This window comes from Rhincodon typus, chromosome 10 (genome assembly GCF_021869965.1).
Source record: "Rhincodon typus isolate 14 chromosome 10, sRhiTyp1.1, whole genome shotgun sequence".
In the NCBI taxonomy this organism is placed as follows: domain Eukaryota; kingdom Metazoa; phylum Chordata; class Chondrichthyes; order Orectolobiformes; family Rhincodontidae; genus Rhincodon; species Rhincodon typus.
Window position 1 is genome coordinate 73,419,983 of NC_063341.1, and position 19,779 is coordinate 73,439,761.

Consider the following 19,779-nt stretch of genomic DNA (forward strand, 5'->3'; position numbering starts at 1 on the left):
GCCTGTACTGCGCTGTAATGTTCTATGTTCTATGTTCTATGTTCTATATATATCCAAGTATCTAACTGTGATCTCAATTGAACTCTGTGGAGCTTTACTGATAGCATCCACCACCCAGGGAAACATGTCCAGCAACTGAGAGATGCTGGCCTCTCCTTGACCAGTTGCTCTCGCTGAGTAGAATTTCTGCCATCATAGAAACATAGAAAATAGGTGCAGGAGTAAGCCATTCATGCCTTTGAGCCTGCACTACATCAATACAATCATGGCTGATCGTGTAATCTCACTATCCTATTCCCGCCCTCTCCCAATACCCCTCGATCCTATTAGCTGCAAGGGCCATGTCCAGCTCCATCTTGAATATATCTAATGAGCTGGCCCCAGCAGCTTCCTGTGGGAGAGAATTGCACAGGTTCATAATTCTCTGAGTTCCGCATCTCAGTCCTGAATAGCTTACTCTTATTCTCAGACTGTGACACCTAGTTCTGGACTTCCGCAACATTGGGAACATCTTTCCACAACTAATCTGGTCAGTCCCATCACAATTTTATATTTTTCTATGAGATCATCCCTCATTCTTCTAAATTCCAGTGAATACAAGCCCAGTCGATCCAGTCTTTCCTCATACATCAGTCCTGCCATCCCAGGAATCAGTCTAGTGAACTTTCGCTGGACTCCTTCAATAGCATGAATGTCTTTCCTCAGACTAGGAGACCAAAACTACACACAATACTCAAGGTATGGCTTCACCAAGGCCCTGTATAACTGCAGCAAGACATCCTTACTCCGATACTAAAATCCTCTTGCTATGAAAGCCAGCGTGCCATTAGCTTTCCTCACCGCCTGCTTCAGCGACTGTTCCACCATGACACCCAGGTCTTGTCGCATCTCCCCTTTTTCTAAACTGCCACCATTCAGATAACAATCTGCCTTCTTGTTTTTGTGGCCAGAGTTGATAACCTCACATTTATCCACATTGTTTGCCCTCTTAGCTAGTCTGCCCAAGTCACCCTGCAGCCTCTTAGCATCCTCCTCGCAGCACACACTGCCACCCAGCTTGGTGTCATCTGCACCTTTGGAGACATGGCATTCAATTCCTTCGTCCAAATGGTTAGTGTATGTTGTGAACAGCTGGGGTCCCAACACTGAACCCTGAACACTGAACTCCACTCGTCACTGCCTGCCACTCTCAAAAGGACAAGTTTATTCCAACTCTCTACCTCTTGTCTGCTGACGAGTTCTCTATCCATGTCAATACATTGCCTCCGATACTGTAAGCTTTAATCTTCCTCTTGTATGGAACCTTGTCAAAACCTTTTTGAAAGTCCAGACACACAAGATCTATTGATTCACTTTTGTCTGCTGTATGATCACGTCCTCAAAAAATTCCAGAAGATTTGTCAAGCATGATTTCCCTTTCGTGAATCCATGCTGACTTGAACCGATTCTGTCACGGCTTTCCAAGTGCTCAGTTATTATATCCTTAATGATTGACTCGAACATTTTCCCCACCACTGACTTTAGGCTCATCGGCCTGTAATTCCCCATTTTCTCTCTCCATCCTTTTTTATAGAGTGGGGTGACATTAGCTACCCTCCAGTTCATTGGGACTCCTCCAGAGTTTACAGAATGCTGGAAGATGATTACCAATGCATCCGCTATTTCTAGGGCTTCCTTAAAGCCCTGGGATGCAGAGAATCAGGCTCTGTGGACTTATTAGGTTTTTATCCCATCAATTTCCCAATAACATTTCCTGACAAGCATGGATTTCCTTTAGTTCCTCCTTCATGTTTGAACCTCTGTCCCCTAGCATTTCCTGAAGATTATTTGTGTCCTCCTTAGTGAAGACAGATCCAAAGTATTTGTTCAACTGGTCTGCCATCTCTTTGTTATCCACAATGAATTTACCTGATTCTAACTGCAAGGGGCCTACATTTGTCTTTACCAGTCTTTTCTCTTCACATATCTCTAGAAGCTTTTGCAGTCAGTTTTTATGTTTTCAGCAAGCTAACCTTCATATTCTATCTTCCCCTTCCAAATTGAACCCTTTGTCTTCCTCTGCTGAATTTAAAATTTCTCCCAGTCCTCAGGTTTGCTGCTTTTTCTGGCCAATTTATACACCTCCCTTTTGGTTTTAACACTATCCCTGATTTCCCTGGTTAGCCATGGTTTAGTTGCCTTCCTTATTTTGGTCTTACAGCAAATAGGGATGTACAATTGTTGAAGTTCAACCATGTGTACTTCAAATGTCTGCCATTGCCTATCCACTGTCAACTCCTTACGTATCCTTGGTCAGTTGATCCTAGCCAATGCATGCTTCATACCATCAAAGTTAGCCTTCTTTAAGTTCAGGACCCTCGTTTCAGATTTAATTGTGTCACTCTCCATCTTAATGAAGAATTTTATCATATTATGGTCACTTTTCCCCAAAGGATCTCACACCACAATGTTGCTAATTAATCCTCTGTCATTACACAATACTCAGTCCAGGACAGCTTGCTCTCTAGTTGGTTGCAAACATGTGGGTCAAGGTAGCCATCCCTCATACATTCCAGGAAATCCTCCTCCATTGCATTGCTACCAGTTTGGTTAGTCCAACAAATATGTAGATTGAAGTCACCTATAATAACTGTTGTACACTTGCCGCATGAATCTCAAATTTCCTGTCTGAGACAGACTCCAACATCACAACTACTGTTTGGTCGTCTGTGCACAACTCCCACTAAGTCTCTTTTACTTTGGTGCTCTGCAGCTCCAGCCTTGCTGATTCCACATCCTCCAATCTCTGACTATTATGTTAATCCCTTCCTTAACCGGCAACACTGCCCCACCTCCCTTTCCTTTCTGTCTCTCTTTTCACCTTAGCTATCCTGCCATTCCTACTCGGACTAGCATTTGGCACTGGCAACAATCCCGAGATTACTACCTTTGAGATCCTACTTTTTAGTTTAACTCCTAACTCCCTGAACTCGGTTTGTAGGACATCATCCCATTTTGTACCGATATCGTTAGTGCCTACATGCACCACAACAGCTGGCAGTTCACCCACCACACCTCACAAGAATGTCCTGTATCCGCTCTGAAACATCATTGACCCTTGCACCAGGGAGGTAACATACCATCCTGGGTTCTTACTTGCAGTGACAGAAAAGCCTATCTATTCCCCTTGAATCTGCTGTCACTGTTGCTTTGCCACTCTTTTCCCTGCCCTCCTTTGCAGCAGAGCCAGCCACGGTGCCATGAACCTGTTTGCTGCCACCTTCCCCTGGTGAGCCATCTCCCCCAACAGTATCCAAAACGGCATACATGTTTTGGAGAGAGATGCCCGAAGAGACCCCAGCACTACCTTCCTGCTCTTCCTCTGTCTATTGGTCACCCATTCCCTATCTTCCTTAATTTTTATCTGTAGTGTGACCAACTTACTGAACTGGCTTTCCATGATTCGCTCAGCCTTGCGGATGCTCCAAAGTGAGTCCATCCGCAGCTCCAGAGCTGTCAGCGGTCATACAGGAGCTGCAACTGGACACACTTCCTGCATGTGAAGGAGTCAGGAACATCAGAACAGTCCCTGAATTCCCATATCGCACAAGAGGAGCATGACACTGATCTGGGATCTCCTGTAGCAAGGTGAAGAGAAAGTAACGGAGAAGGAAAACTACTCACCAGTCACTCACTTATCTGCTGCCTGTGACTTCACAGTTAAACTTCCTTCTACTGCTCCTTTACCCTTGTGTCTTCAGCAGCTGCAGTAGTTTGCTCCTCCTCCGAATGCCTTACCTCGCTGCTCCTCGCTCTCCTCACCGAAGCCCCTTATTCACTTAAACCTACACTTAAACCTCCAGCAGCACCTCCACCACAAAGCTGCCCTTCTCAAAATGGCCACTCCAAAAATGGCTGCTCCGCTACAGAGAAATGAAGAATGGTCCAGACCCGAAACATCAGCTTTCCTGCTCCTCTGATGTTGCTTGGCCTGCTGTGTTCATCCAGCTCTACACCTTGTTACCCCAGTCATATGTTTCTGGAAAGTTAATTGCTTCTCTTGACTATCCTTAACATGCTGCAGGAGAAATTCGCACGTCCATAAACTCTTCTTCCAATTCTCATTTGACCTGCATCAATGAAGCCAAACATTGCTGTTACAGTTTCGCTTAGAACATTTTAAAGTGCTTTGTCAAAGGCTAACCAGTTGTTTCAATAAAATGCAAGGTTGTTACTGCATGTGGAACAAAGCTGGTCCAACTTGCCTGATCTGATGTTGTTCACAGCACTTAATGGATGGGCTGTCAATGGAAATACAATCCTGTCAACCTTTCTCAGTTTAACCACAATAGCTCCTGATGTTTATAAAACAGATCTCACGTCTCAAAATTGACCATGAATGTTTGCAAGGTAGAATGGAGCACAATGAGGAGGCAGCATGGATGAATGATTAAGGGAGGCAACGTAAAAAAAATGTCCAGTGCTGAAAGGAATTGTATGACAATCATCAACATTTGGAGCCTTCAAAATATAAATTGAATGTTTTAGCTTGAACAAGCCTCTTTCCAACCAAGTTGCTGGACATGTTAAAGGTGCGTAATGTTGGTGATGGCAAAAGAGTTGGCAGCAGAGTAGGATTGGGAAGATCATTTTGATAACAAGTTGTTCTGCCAATAAATTTAATGAGTTAAGCAATTATTCACATTGTTCAAATCTTGCAAAGGAAAAACTTGGCTATATAAAGTGTTGTTCATAACTAGGACTGATAGACATCAGAGGTTAATTGTTGGTTAGACAGAATTCAGGCATAAACTTTTACAGTTTCATTCCAGCTCACACATCACAAATCTCTGTCACACTGATTATGTGTTATTCATATACGAGCACACACACACTATTCTCACCCAATTGTGCTTTCATTAACAAAAATCGTCATCTGTTCCCCAGTTCTACAGTGGGTCAGTGGCTAGCACAGCTGCCTCAAAGCACCAGGGCCTTGGGCAACTCTGTGTGTGTGTGTGTGTGTGTGTGTGTGTTTGTGTGTGCGTGCGTGTGTGTGCGTGTGTGTGTGTTTGTGTGTGTGTGTGTGTGTGTGTGTGTGTGTGTGTGTGTGTGTGTGTGTGTGTGCGTGTGTGTGTGTGTGTGTGGAGTTTGCACATCCTTCTTGTACCTGTGTGTGTGTATCCTTCCACAGTCCAAAGATGTGCAGGTTAGGTGGGCTGGCCATATTAAATTGTCTATAGAGTCACAGGCATGTGTAGGTTAGGTGGATTAACCATGGGATATGTGGGGTTTTGGGGTCTCAGACTCAGGAGTGAGTCTGGGCAACATGCACTCTGGAGAGTTGGTGTGGATTTCTTAGGCCAAATGGCCTGTTTTCACACTGTAGGGATTATATTTAGTTTCAGGTATCCCCTGCTGTACGATATCAATGATGTCCCAAAAAATGTGTAATTCATTAAATAGTGACAGGGTGGGGAAAAGAAAGTGGAGCTTATTAAGGGCCAAAAAGGAGATTTATGACAAAGACAAAGGTTTATGAGCTTTTAAATAGGGAGACTTGATACTGTTTTTAACAAAAAGAAGAAGATTCTGCCCAAATTATAATGAAAGAGCAGGTGGTAGATGAGCTAAAACTTGATAAGGACAATCTATTAGGTAGGTGGCTATACTTGCAGTTCATAAATCACCAGAATTGAATCAGTTTAAGGAATGCAAGACTGGAAATTGCAGGGCTACTGGTCATAATTTTTCAATCCATTTTGATACACGCATGTTGCCAGAGGTCTGGAAAATTGTAAATGCTATCCTCTTCTCAGATGGGAGTGCCACAATAAGCTCAGTGACTACAGGGCAGTTAGTTTAACCCCAATAATGGGAAAGCTTTCAGAATCAATAACCGAAGGGTCAGTTTCCATGTTGTATGACTCTATAACTCTATAAATTGGCAGAAAATTAATGGAGATTAAATGTAGATCAATCAGTGACAGTCAGCGTTGATATTTGAAATACAAATTCTGGGCAATGAACTTGTTCAAATTGTTCGTTGAAGTAACAGTCAGGATTGATAAAGGTAAGGTTGTTGATGTGGTGCAAGTAAATTTCCAAAAAGATAGTTAATTAAATGCCACAGGCCGTGCTTGCCAGCAAAGTTAAGGAGCAGTACACCATGGATAAAATGCTGGTTGAGTGGCAGAAAACGAGAGAATTTTCTTTCAGACTGGAGGAGGGTAAATATTGTTGGACTGGGAGGAGGTAGCCCCTGCTTTTCTTACATTCAAAGATATAAACATATATTAATGGCCAACATCTGGATTTGCTGTGCACAACATAATTTGACAGTATTACATAACCAGGACGAACTCCGGAATAGGCAGACACATAAGAACATTAGAAAAAGGAGCAGGAGTAGGTCATTTGTCCTCTTGAGACTGCTGTTCCTTTCAATAAGATCATGGCTGACCCTTTCGTGGACTGATCAGTCCATGAACATGCAGAGAAATATGAAGTCACACAATTTTTACAGGATGAGTGAATGGATGTAATACAACTTAAAGGTTACAAATTCACAGAAGCTGTGCGAGTAGAGTGAGCCAGGGTTGTTTTTTTTTCCTCCAAAGTTCAAAGAAGATGGCAAATCAGATAGAGAAAGCAGTTATAGAGTCTTAGAGTACAGAAACAGACCCTTTGGTACAACTCATCAACACTGGCCAAGCTTCCCAATCTAAACTAGTCCAACTGGCCAGCATTTGGCCTATATCCCTCTAAACCTTAACTATCCATGTACCTGTCCAAATGTCTTTTAAATGTTTTAACTGTACCTGCATCTACCCCTTCCTCTCACAATTCATTCCACCCTCTGTGTGAAAAAACTTGCCCCTCAGATCCCTTTTAAATCCTTCTCCTCCCACCTTAAAAATATGCCCCTAGTTTTGAATTCCCCCACACTCGGGAAAAGACTTTTGCTATTCACCCTATACATGCCCCTCATGATTTTATAAATCTCTATAAGGTTACCCCTCAACCTCCTGTGGTCCAGTGAAAATAGCCCCAGCCTGTCCAGCCTCTCCTTATAACTCAAACGCTCATGTCCCACCAAGATCCTGGTAAATCTTTTCTGAACTCTCTCCAGCTTAATAATATCTTTCCTACAGCACAGTGACCGGAACAGTACACAGTACTCGAAAGGTTGTCTCACCATGTCCTGTACAACCTCAACAGGACATCCCAACTCCTGTACTCAATGGTCTCAGCAATGAAGGCAAGCAAGTTAAACGCCTTTTTAACCACCCTGTCTGCGTGTGATGCAATTTTAAAAGAACTATGTACCTGAACCCCAACGTCTCTTTGTTCGACAACAATATCCTGGGCCCTACTGTTAATTGTGTAGTCCTGCCCTTGTTCGTTTTACCAAAATGCAATAGCTCATGTTTATCCAAACTAAACTCCATCTGCCACTCCTTAGCCCATTGGCCCAATTGATCAAGATCCCTTTGTAATCTCAGGTAAGTTACTTCACTGTCAACTATACCACCAATCTGATGTCATCTGCAAACTTACTAACCATGTTTTCTAAATTCTCATCCAACTCATGTACGTAAGTGAAAAAACAAAAGTGGACCCAATTCCGATCCCTGTGGAACATCGTTGGTCACAGACTTATGGTCTAAAAAACCACCCTCTACCACTACTCTCTGTTTCTTACCTTCAAGTCAATTTTGCATCCAATTGGTAAGCTCTCTCTGAATCCTGTGTGATCTAACTTTACTAATTAGTCTACCATGTGGAACCTTGTCAAAGGCTTTACTAAAGTCCATATAAACAATGTCTACTACTCTGCCCTCATCAATCTTTTTGGTCACATGTTCAAAAAACTCAGTTACATTTGCGAGACAAGATTTCCCTCACACAAAACCATACTGATATCCCTAATCAGTCCTTGCCTTTCCAAATGCATGTAAATCCTATCTCTCAGAATCCCCTCCAATAAGTTACCCTCCACTGATCTCAGACTCACAGGTCTATAGTTCCCAGGCTTCTCTTTCTCAGATAAAGGCACAACATTAGCCACCTTTCAGTCCTGCTGCATCCCATGTACACCCGCAGATGATACAAATATCTCTGCTATGGGCCCCAAAATTTCTTCCCTAAATTCCCTTCACATCCTGGGCTATATTTCATTAGTTAATAGGCTGTTCAAGATCCTGAGCTATATGAAAGAGGACCCAGAATACAAAAGTAAGGATGTTATAATAAATCTCTATGGGGCAGCACGGTGGCTCAGGGGTTAGCATTGCTACCTCACAGCATCAGGGACCTGGGTTTGATTCCACCCTTGGGCGACTGTCCGTGTGGAGTTTGCACGTTCTCCCCGTGTTTGCGCAGGTTTCCTTTAGTTCCTTCCCACAGTCCAAAGATATGCAGGCTAGGTGGACTGGCCATACTAAATTGCCTGTAGTGTTCAGGGGTGTGTAGATTAGGTGGGTTACAGGGGGATGGGTCTGGATGTGATGCTCTGGGGGTCAGTGTGGACTTGTTGGGCAGAAGGGCCTGTTTCCACACTGTAGGGACTCTATGAAAAACATTTGTTCAACTCAACTGCTGAAGTGGTGTGTCCAAGTTTGGGTGCCATGATTTTGGAAAGATATGAGAGGGAGTGAAAAGAAACCTCAGAGATTAGAGACTTTGGTTGTGTTGACTGTTGTCCTCAGACAAGCGAAGCCTGGATGACCTTGATGGAGATACTCAAAACCACCAAGGATCTCGCCAGTGTACATTGGGACTGTCCCATTGGCAGAAGCAAATGATGTTGTGGTTGAAGGTGCGTGGCTAAAAAACCCAATAACAACATGAGGAAAAGCAGTTTCATGCAATGCTTATTGGGATTGGGAATGTATAGTCTGATAGTGTGTTGGAGAAGAATCAATCTTAGCTTTCAAAAAGCAATGGGGTATCTATCTGAAGATAAATAAATTCTAGAGGTACAATGCAGTGGGATGAGACTCAATGTGGTGATCATACAGAGATTCAGCACAGACCTGATCAGCTGAATGGGTGTGTCTTTATTTATGCTGTAACCATGCTATGATTTAAAGCACTATACAGTACATGAAGTACATTGACTGTTGTCAGTCAGGAAAATGCTACTATCAAGTTGTAATGAGCTCAGTTCCAAAGATAATTAACAAGCAGATAATTTGTTTGAAGTGATGCCAGTTGAGGGATAAATGTTGGCCAAGGCACAAGTGATAACATTCCCCCCTCTCTACTTCAAAATCATGTCATGGGACTGTTTCATGTCCACCTAAAAGGAGAGATGACCCTTGATTCAATGCCTTATCCAAAAATGCAGCGCCTCCCTGCTCAGTAATAAACTCAGTGAAAGCTCATTTAAAATGTTCAAGCCTCAAGGAAGCACAACATTCTGACTTGGAGGAAAGTGTCTTACAAATTGTACCATGACTGATGAATTTTATAAATGCAAGGAAATTCCTGAGATGTAGCTCAGCCTCTTTTTCTTCTTCCTGAATCATTCTCCCCTCCAGATGGTTTGTCAGAAACAAACAGCTGCTTTTTCTTAGCAAGGCAAGAACAGAATGAAGAAATCTGTTGAACAATAATTGCCACACCTCCTTTGAGCAACCAAAGATTGCATGCAGTTCCCTTTGGGCAATACATTCCTCATTGTTAGCAGGGACATCAGTTTGTAGGCTCAGGAAACAGTGTGCGGTTATCGTCAGTCAGCGCTACCTCCATAGAACATTCAGGGTTTTTTTTTGATTTACGCACAGCAGTATTTACTTGAAGCATCAGACATCTGAACAATAGGATTTCTGAATCAGCTCATTGCTTTAGTCGTGAATAACAGACATCAATTGTTCATAAGTGAGATGCTTAAGCTAGCAATCTCTGTTGAATGAGCAAGGAGAGGGCTATAAAAGGAGATTTGGCACATAGAGTGCTTAGTTTTTCTCTGTTACAGGTGTAAGGGCAAGCAATTAAAATTCCTGTGCTGCTGTTCTGTACTTATGTACTGCTAAACCATATTAAATAACAGCTGCTGGCAAGTTCCTATACAGCTCCCCTGATGTCTGAATGGATAGTGAAAGTCTTTCCTTTATTTTAATGGATCTGTGCCTTGCCAGAAGCCATCATCCAAATAAATGACATTGGTAGTATTGACTGAAGATGTGAAGAAGGAGCTCGAGTCTAGGGATGTGATCTGATCAAAAACATGTACATGTGGCAAATGTTTAGAAGTAATAAGTTGAAATGGGCTATTCAGCCCAACTAATGTGAGTAGACATTTTAGTGTCCTTACAATGAAACAGTACCAATTCAATCTTCCTTGTGATCCTCACTGCGATGTGATCCATTCCCATGTGTTTAGATCCATCTGCCATCCATGGCCTCTGCTGTGTTTAGTGTTGGCATAAGCCACACTAACCCTGGTGGCACTGCCAAACATCAAAAGGCTGATTTTTTTTTTTCTATTCATTTGTGGGATGTGGGCGTTGGTGGCTGGCCAGCATTTCTTGCTCATCCCTAGTTGCCCCTTGAGAAGGTGGTGGTGAGCTGCCTTCTTGAACTGCTATAGTTCTGCTGCTGTGGGTTGACCCACAATGCTATTAGGGAGGGAATTCCAGGATTTTGACCCAGCGAAAGTGAGGGAACGGCAATATATTTCCAAGTCGAGATGGTGAGTGGCTGCTGCCCTTATCATGGGTTTGGAAGGTGCTGACTAAGGATCTTTGGTGAATTTCTGCAGTGCATCTTGTAGCTAGTACACACTGCTGCGACTGAGCGTCGGTGTTGGAGGGAGTGTATGCTTGTGGATGATGTGCCAATCAAGCGGGCTGCTTTGTCCTGGATGGTGTTGAGCATCTTGAGTGTTGTTGGAACTGCACTCATCCAGGCAAGTGGGGAGTATTCCATCACACTCCTGACATGTGCCTTGTAGGTGGTGGACAGGCTTTGAGGAATCAGGAGGTGAGTTACTTGCTGCAGTATTCCCAGCTTCTGGCCTGCTCTTGTAGCCACTGTGTTTATGTGGTGCGTCCTGTTGAGTTTCTGGTCAATGGTAACCCCCAGGATGTTGATAGTGGGGGATTCAGTGATGGTAACATGATTGAATGTCAAGGGACGGTGATTAGATTGTCTCTTATTGGCGATGGTCATAGCCTGGCATTTATGTGGCACGAATGTCACTTGCCACATGTCAGCCTAAGCCTGGATATTGTCCAGATCTTGTTGCATGTGAACATGGACTTCTTCAGTATCTGAGGAATCATGAATGGTGCTGAACATTGTATAATCATCAACAAACATCCCCACTTCTGACCTTATGATGGAGGGAAGGTTGTTGATGAAGCAGCTGAAGATGGTTGAGCCTAGGACACGACCCTGAGGAACTCCTGCAGAGATGTCCTGGAGCTGAGATGATTGACCTCCAACAACCACAACTATCTTCCTATGTGTCAGGTATGACTCTAACCACCAGAGAGTTTGGCCCAGTACAAATTGATTCCAGTTTTGCTCGGGCTCCTTGATGCCACACTCGGTCGAATGCAGCCTTGATATCAAGGACTGTCACTCTCACCTCACCTCTGAAATTCAGCTCTTTTGTCCATGTTTGAACCGAGGCTGTAATGAGCTCAGGAGCTGAGTGGCCCTGGCGGGACCCAAACTGGGCATTACTGAGCAGGTTATTGCTGAGCAGGTGCTGCTTGATAGCACTGTTAGTGACACCTTCCATTACTTTACTGGTGATCGAGAGGAGACTGATGGGGTGGTAATTGGCCGGGTTGGATTTGTCCTGCTTTTTTGTGTACAGGACATACTTGGGCAATTTTCCACATTGTCGGGTAGATAATAGTGTTGTAACTGTACTGGAACAGCTTGGCTAGGGCAGCGGCAAGTTCTGGAGTACAAGTCTTCAATACTATTGCTGGAATGTTGTATCGGCTGGTAGCCTTTGCAGTATCCAATGTCTCCAACCATTTCTTGATATCACATGAGTGAATTGAATTGGCTGAAGGCTGGTATCTGTAACGCTAGCGATCACTGGAGGAGGCTGAGATGGATCATCCACTTGGCACTTCTGGCTGAAGATTGCTGCGAAAGCTTCAGCCTTACCTTTTGCACTGATGTGCTGGGCTCTTCCATCATTGAGGATGGGGATATTTGTGGAACCTCCTCCTCCAGTGAGTTGTTTAATTGTCCACCACCATTCACAACTGGATGTGGCAGGACTGCAGAGCTTAGATCTGATCCGTTGGTTGTGGAATCGCTTAGCTCTGTCTATCACTTGCTGCTTTTGCTGTTTAGTGTGCAAGTAGTCCTGTTTGGTGGCTTCACCAGGTTGATACCTCATCTTCAGTTATGCCTGATGTTGCTCCTGACATGCCCTCCTGCACTTTCCATTGAACCAGGGTTGATCACCTGGTTTGATGGTAATTGTTGAGTGGGGGATATGCCGGGCCATGAGGTTACAGATTGTGCTGGAGTACAATTCTGTTGCTGTTGATGGCCCACAGCACCTCAGGAATACCCAGTCTTGAGTGACTAGATCTGTGCGAAGTCTGTCCCATTCAGCACAGTGATAGTGCCTCTGTGGGAGGTTAGTAAGGATGAGGCCAAGTATGTTTTCCCTCTTGTTGGTTCCCTCACCACCTGCTGCAGACCCAGTCTAGCAGCTATGTCCTTTAGGACCCGACCAGCTCGATCAGTAGTCCTGCTGCCGAGACACTCTCGGTGGTGGACATTGAAATCCCCCACCCAGAATACATTTTATGTTCTTGCTATCCTCAGTGCTTCCTGTAAGTGTTGTTCAACATTGAGGAGTACCACTTCATCAGCTGCGGGAGGATGGTATGTGGTAATCAGCAGGTTTCCTTGCCCATGTTTAACCTGAAGCCATGAGACTTCACGGGGTCTGGACTCAATGTTGAGGACTCCCAGAGCAACACCCTCCCAACTGTATATCACTGTGCCACCCCCTCTGCTGGGTCTGTCCTACCGGTGGGACGGGACATATCCAGGGATGGTGATGGTGGTGTCTGGGACAGTGTCTGTAAGGTATGATTCTGTGAGTGTGACTATATCAGGCTGTTGCTTGACTAGTCTGTGAGACAGCTCTCCCAATTTTGGCACTAACCCCCAGATGTTAGTGAGGAGGACTTTGCATGGTCGACAGAGCTGTTTCTGCCGTTGTCTTTTCCTGTGCCTAGGTCGTTGCCAGGTGATCCATCCGGCTCCATTTCTTTGAGATTTTGTAGCAAATGTTACAACTGAATGGCTTGCTAGGACATTTCAGAAGGCAATCAAGAGTCAAGAGTCAATCACATTGCTGTAGGTCTGGAGTCACATGTAAGCCAGACCAGGTGAGGGTGGACATTAGTGAACCAGGTTTTTCCAACAATCAGCAATGATTTCAAGGTGATCAGTAGATTCTCAATTCCAGACTTTTATTTATTTTATTTACTGAATTCAAATTCCACCATCTGCCCTGGTGGGATTCGAACCTGGGTTCCCAGGACATTAGCTGGGTTTCTGTATTAATAGTCTAGCGATAATATCACTAGGCCATCGCCTACCCCTATCCCAGCACTTGATTGGCTGTGTGGCACTTCTGCACCATTCCCCCTCAGGATCCTTGATTCTGGGGAAAGCCTGCCATTGCCCAGTCAACTGCTTGATTGGCTCTTAATTTGACAGAGCTTTCTAAAAAGAGACAATGTGGGACTCCCACCAGCTCTTCAGCCCATTGGCTGGACCACCATTGCTGTTGTCGTTAGTTGTGAATGGGGGAAATACACCTCTTTGGTCTGTCTAGCAGAGATCTTCAGAATTGGGTAAGGTGGACAGTAAGAGGCTCACTGTGTTGCTGTAAACTATTAATGAACATATTAAGTATAGTACAGCATATGTGCAAGTACAGTTCTTTAAGGGGAGACAGTGGCATGTGGTAAAGTCACCAGTCTAATCTAGAACGCCAAGCTAATGTTCTCAGGGCCTGGTTTCAAATCCCATCATGAAATTTGAATTTGCTGAAAATCTGGAATTAATAAAGAAAAGATGGCATAATGGCAGCCGCTGCTGATGGTCTGTTGTAAAAACCCATCTGGTTCACTCATGTCCTTTAGTGGAATCTGCCATCCTCACCTGGACTGGCCTATGTGTAACTCTAGACCTACAGCAATGTGATTGAGTCTTAACTGATAGGCAATAACTGCTAGTCCAGACAATGACACCCCCATCCCATGAATGAATAAAAAATATCAATGCTGCTCTTCCTGTAAGACATCTGTCACATCTTTCCAATCACTGTCTCCTCAGACTTGCTCTCAGTGTGAAATCTTCACAGTAATTACATATACTCAGGTATTAACTATCATAATAATATAAAACAATCCACTCTATTAAATGTTGCCCTCTGAATCTATCCTATCAAATCATTTTGAAACCTTTTGACCAGATCACGCCCCTCAATCATCAATACTCAAGAGGCTACAAGTGAGACAACCTGAACTTACAATCTGCTCCTTTAATTAGGACACCATTCTGCTGAATCTGTACTCCAAGGCCATGTATCCTGCCTAAAATGCACACAGCAGAGCAGTGTCCAAGATGAGGTCTGACCAAAGTTCTGTACAAATAAACTATTGCAGCCTTCCACAGCACAGTAGCTCAGTGGTTCATACAGTGTGGAGCTGGAGGAACACAGCAGGTCAGGCAGCATCAGAGGAGGAGGAGATTTGACGTTTCAGGTCAGGACCCTTCATCAAGAGTCCTAATGAAGGGTCCCAAACTGAAACATCGACTTGCCTGCTCCTCTGATGCTGCCTGATCTGCTGCGTTCCTCTAGCTCCTTGACTCAGACACCAGCATCTGCAGTTCTTGCTAGCTCCGAGCTCAGTGGTTAGCAGTGCTGCTTCACAGAGCCAGTGACCTGGATTTGATTCCACCCTCGTGGGCCTGTGTGGAGTTTGCATGTTCTCCCTGTGTCTGTGTGGGTTTCCTCTGGGTGTTCCAGTTTCCTCCCACAGTCTAAAGTTGTGCAGGTTAGGGTAGACTGGTTATGCTAAATTGCCCATAGTGTTTAGGGATGAGCAGGCTGGGTGGATTAGCCATGGGCAATACAAAGATATGGGGAAAGGGTGTGGGAGTTAGTTTGGGTTGGCTGCTGTTTGGAGGGCTGGCATGGACTTGATGGGCCAAATGGCCTGCTTTCACACTGCAGGGATTCTATAATTCCACTTGTAGTCCAGAATTTGAAGCATTTTGTTAGCCTCTTTGATCACTTTTGGTGCCTGTACCTCAGAATGATTTCCTTGGGGAAACCCTTCTATGTATCATTCACAATTTTAATCACTTGTGACTTATCCAACCAGTCTCAATTGTGGAAATATAAATTATATTTCTTGGCTTTTCAGGTTCATTAGGATTTAATGGAGTTTTGAAAAATACTTATAAATGATAGGCACGATTTACTATTCAGAAAGGCCACACAAGTGACCAGGGGATGTTTTGTGTAATGAGAGAAAAGGTTAGATCAAAATGGGGTTTAATAACATTGCAGAGCTTTAAAATTATCCAGTTGGAATATTTTTGTCTGAGGGCTTAATACTTTCATGCAAAATTCCTTCTCCTGCTACCATTGCAGGTTAATATCTTCTGAAAATAGCTTATGAATACACATGTGAGAAACATTTATCCAGTGTAATTTTAAGGTGGCAGTGCATTATTGCACAGACAGAGGGGCACCGCATGGCATTCACACAGCAACTAATGTGTTGCTTTGCATATCTGGTGTTTCCTCCACATTTGCACTCATATCCCCCTTTACTCTGGGAAAAGCCCAATTCAATAGTTTAAAGTTTGCAGAATGTGTTAGATAAATCAACTTGCATTAAAGCAGATTTTTATGTTGCAAAATGTCTGCAGGTGTTTTACAGGAATGTTCCAAAAGAATAAATAAGCCAAATAAGGAGACTTTGAGGCAAATGGCCAAAAGCATGGTCAAAGTAGCTGGTTTTATGGAGCATCTTAAAGGAGAAAAAGGCAAGACAAAAGGTGTAGAGGTTTATGGGCAGAATTTCAAAACTTGAGGGATGGGAATGTAGAGTAGTTATTGTTCTGAACGCAGCAATAAAATAGAGTATCAATTTTTGACTTCTATCATCTGATGCTAATCAGGGATCTTTAATGGGCTAAGTTACCTGACTACAGATTGGTCCAGTTCATGAAGTCATGAATAAATAAGAGACAGCCTGAACGGTAATTAAGAAGTCATCAAAAGGACTGAAATCAACCACTCAGATCCATATCTTCTGTTTATTTTACAACTTTCTGAAAGTATTGCATATTGGCATGAAAGGTTGCCTGCAGATTATCCAGCTTCATAAAGAAATGAAGCCAGACACGGGAGTGGTCACGGGAGCTGCATTTCACCAAGCAGGTTTTGGGCAGAAAGAGAGAAGAAAATAGATCCTTAACACTGATGATAAAATGTGGAGCTGAAGGAGTGCAGCAGGTCAGACAGCATCAGAGGAGCAGGAAAGCCAACGTTTTGAGTCTGGAACCTTCACAGGACTGGGAGGGGGAAGGAAGCTCAGAAATAAATAGAGGGAGGGGTGAGGGGCCAGGGGAAAGATAGTTGGGATGGTGATAGGTGGATACAGTTAGGGGGTTGTAGAGCTTGGTCAGTGGGAAGGGTGGAGTGGATGGGTGAGAAGGAAGATGGACAGGTTGTGTCAGGTCAAGTTGGGGGGGGATGAGAGGGAGGGCTGAAGTTTGTGAACTCTATGTTGAGGCCATTGGACTGTAAGATCTCAAGGCAGAATATAAGGTTTTGTTCTTCCAGTTTACACGTGGTCTCATTGTGTCATGGAGGAGGCCCAGGATGGACATGTTACCAAGGGTGTGGGAGGGGGAATTGAAATGGCTGGCAACCGGAAAATATTACATTCACAAAATTGGCATTTATTGCCCTTCCTAGTTATTCTTCTGCCCTTGTGCTGGTGATGTTGAGTCTTTTTCTTAAACCAACCACTGTTAAATCTTCCTTTTGTCTCTCACCAACTTCAGTTTTGCTAGGAATTCTGAGCGTCTTGTTTGGTCAAATGGAGTCTTGATGCCACAGCCACTGTTTTGACTTCTCATGGCACTCGGTCTTTACATCTATGTGGTAAAATCTACGGCTGAGTATTTTAGATGGAACACGTGCTGAGGTGTGTTGATGCCAATAATTCCTTGTTACCTAAATGATGAGTGGGGAATGATAGGGAGGTAAGTCACGTTTGATTTGTGCTGAGCAAAGGATGCTCAAAGGCACGTCATAGCCTCCCAATTTTTTCCCGTGATTGACCTGCAGTGTATTTTCAGTATTTTCTCTGTACATTTATGATTTTCAGTATTGGTTACTCACTCTTTTTGTTTTAAGTAGTGAGGGTATCTGCTGTAGTTCCTCCAATCAAGGTGCTTGCCACTGCATTAGGTAAGAATGTGTTAGACAAATGGGACATTATGACCAAAGAGGAATTAATGCAAATTCCTTTGGTAAAGTTCACCTTCCTTTCCATGTATACAGCCAGATATTATCCTGCAATTAATATTAAGATGTTTATCTCTTCTGGACTAATTTACTTTCCAAAGAGATTGAAAAAAAGAAAGCCAAACACTTTACCTCCCTTGCTGAGGCAGCACAGTGGCTCAGTGGTTAGCACTGTTACCTCACAGAGCCAGGAATCCAGGTTCAATTCCGTCCCCAGGTGACTGTCTGTGTGGAGTTTGCACATTCTCCTTGTATCTGCATGGGTTTTCTCCGGGTGCACCAGTTTCCTCCCGCAGTCCAAAGATTTGCACATTAGGTGGATTGGCCTTGCTAAATTGCCCAATAGGTCCAAGGATGTGCAAGCTAGTTGGGTTAGCCATGGGAAATGCAGGGATGGGGTGGGTTTGGGTAGGATGCTGGTCGGAAGGTCAATGTGGATTTGATGGGCTAAATAGCCTGATTCCACACTGTGGGGATTCCATGATTCTTGCTGAAGCCCTGATTCCTTTATAACAAGAAACATTGACTAAGCTACTTGGAAGAATTTTGATGAATATAACACTTGTCATAGACTCCTGTTCTTTGCAGTCATTGAAGGACTCTTGAAGTGTTGGAAAGGTTGAATGTGGCAGTCCATTTGCACAGTGGCAAGTTCCCAAAAATAGCACCGTGATCACAACCAGAAAATCTGATTTTTATTGATGCTATCATGGCTTAGCCAGGTTCAATGAATGGATGTTGGTCATATATCCAAAGGTAATTGGCACCTGTGAACTGGTCACTGGGTCATGACATCCTAGCTTCCTTGCTTCTACCACAAAGACATTTGTGAGCAAAGTCTGTTAAAATTGGTGACCATCAACACTGACAAGTGGGAGACAGGGCGATGCTGGTTGTCCATTCTGGAGACTGGCTGTTTGGAGGGGCATGAAAAGAAGTGGGCAGAAAAGGAAAGCTCAGCTGACCAGGAAGAGAAAACAAAAGCCTGCAAAGTCTACACCTTCTCAGCCCAATCTTTTCCTCTGCAGCACATGAAGTGGAGACTGTTACACCAGCATGGGGCTGCTAAACTGTGTCAAATTGCCCATGTTTTCTTCTACATCTTTTGTATTTTGTTTTTGTTCCTGGGATCATCGTACATAGAGGATGCCATCATTGATCTTTGTAACTAACGGCTGGCATTATTCACCTTTGCGAAAGTAGGCTTATATTTATTACCCTTAATAGGGTTTCTTGTTGATTTTAAGTGCACTGTTTATGTAACTATTTTCTGATGATGCCTATTATTCCATTTAAGTTGTCACAATTGGCAGTAACACATGAATCCTTACACAGCTTCGGTGCAGGTAGAATGCCACTATGCAATGTTTGGTGTACAAGGCAATTGAATAAGCATTAATGGGTAAACTTATGTAACTCTGTGAGACAAACAGAGATGGGGCAAACAACATTCAAAGCAATATTTCATCAAATTGTGAGCATAGGCAGTAAACTGCCTGCTGGAATTATATACCTGTTAACCTTTCAGTGATTAATTTTCAATTCATTTTTAAAAGTAATGTCTGCTGCAATATATTTGTCTAGATAAGCAGTGACATGCATTAGCATGTACTTTTGAAAACGTGGAGAGAAAGCAAAATGTCAAGCAAGACCGATTTTCTTTCAAAGCACTTACCATGGCACTGAGAAACAATGTGACCTCAACATTTATTCTTTTTGATTGATTGTTTTTAAACACTAAGTTTTCTTATCAAAGTGGAGTGCATTGAACATCCCACCCACTCTTCAACAGCCAGAAGGCTAAAAATGTTAAAGCATTGAGCATATTCAAAACCAAGGCTGATAGATGACGAGGTGTAGAGCTGGATGAATGCAACAGGCCCAGCAGCATCATAGGAGCAGGAAGGCTGACGTTTCGGGCCTAGACCATTCATCAGAAATGGGGGAGGGGAAGGGGGTTCTGAAATAAATAGGGAGACAGGGGGAGGCTGATAGAAGATGGATAGAGGAGATTATAGGTGGAGAGGAGACAGACAGGTCAAAGAGGCGGGGATGGAGCCAGTAAAGGTGAGTGTAAGTGGGGAGGTAGGGAGGAGATAGGTCAGTCCAGGGAGGACGGATAGGTCAAGGGGGTGGGATGAGGTTAGTAGGTAGGAAATGGGGGTGCGGCTTGAGGTGGGAGGAGGGGATTGGTGGGAGGAAGAACAGGATAGGGAGGCGGGGATGAGCTGGGCTGGTTTTGGGAT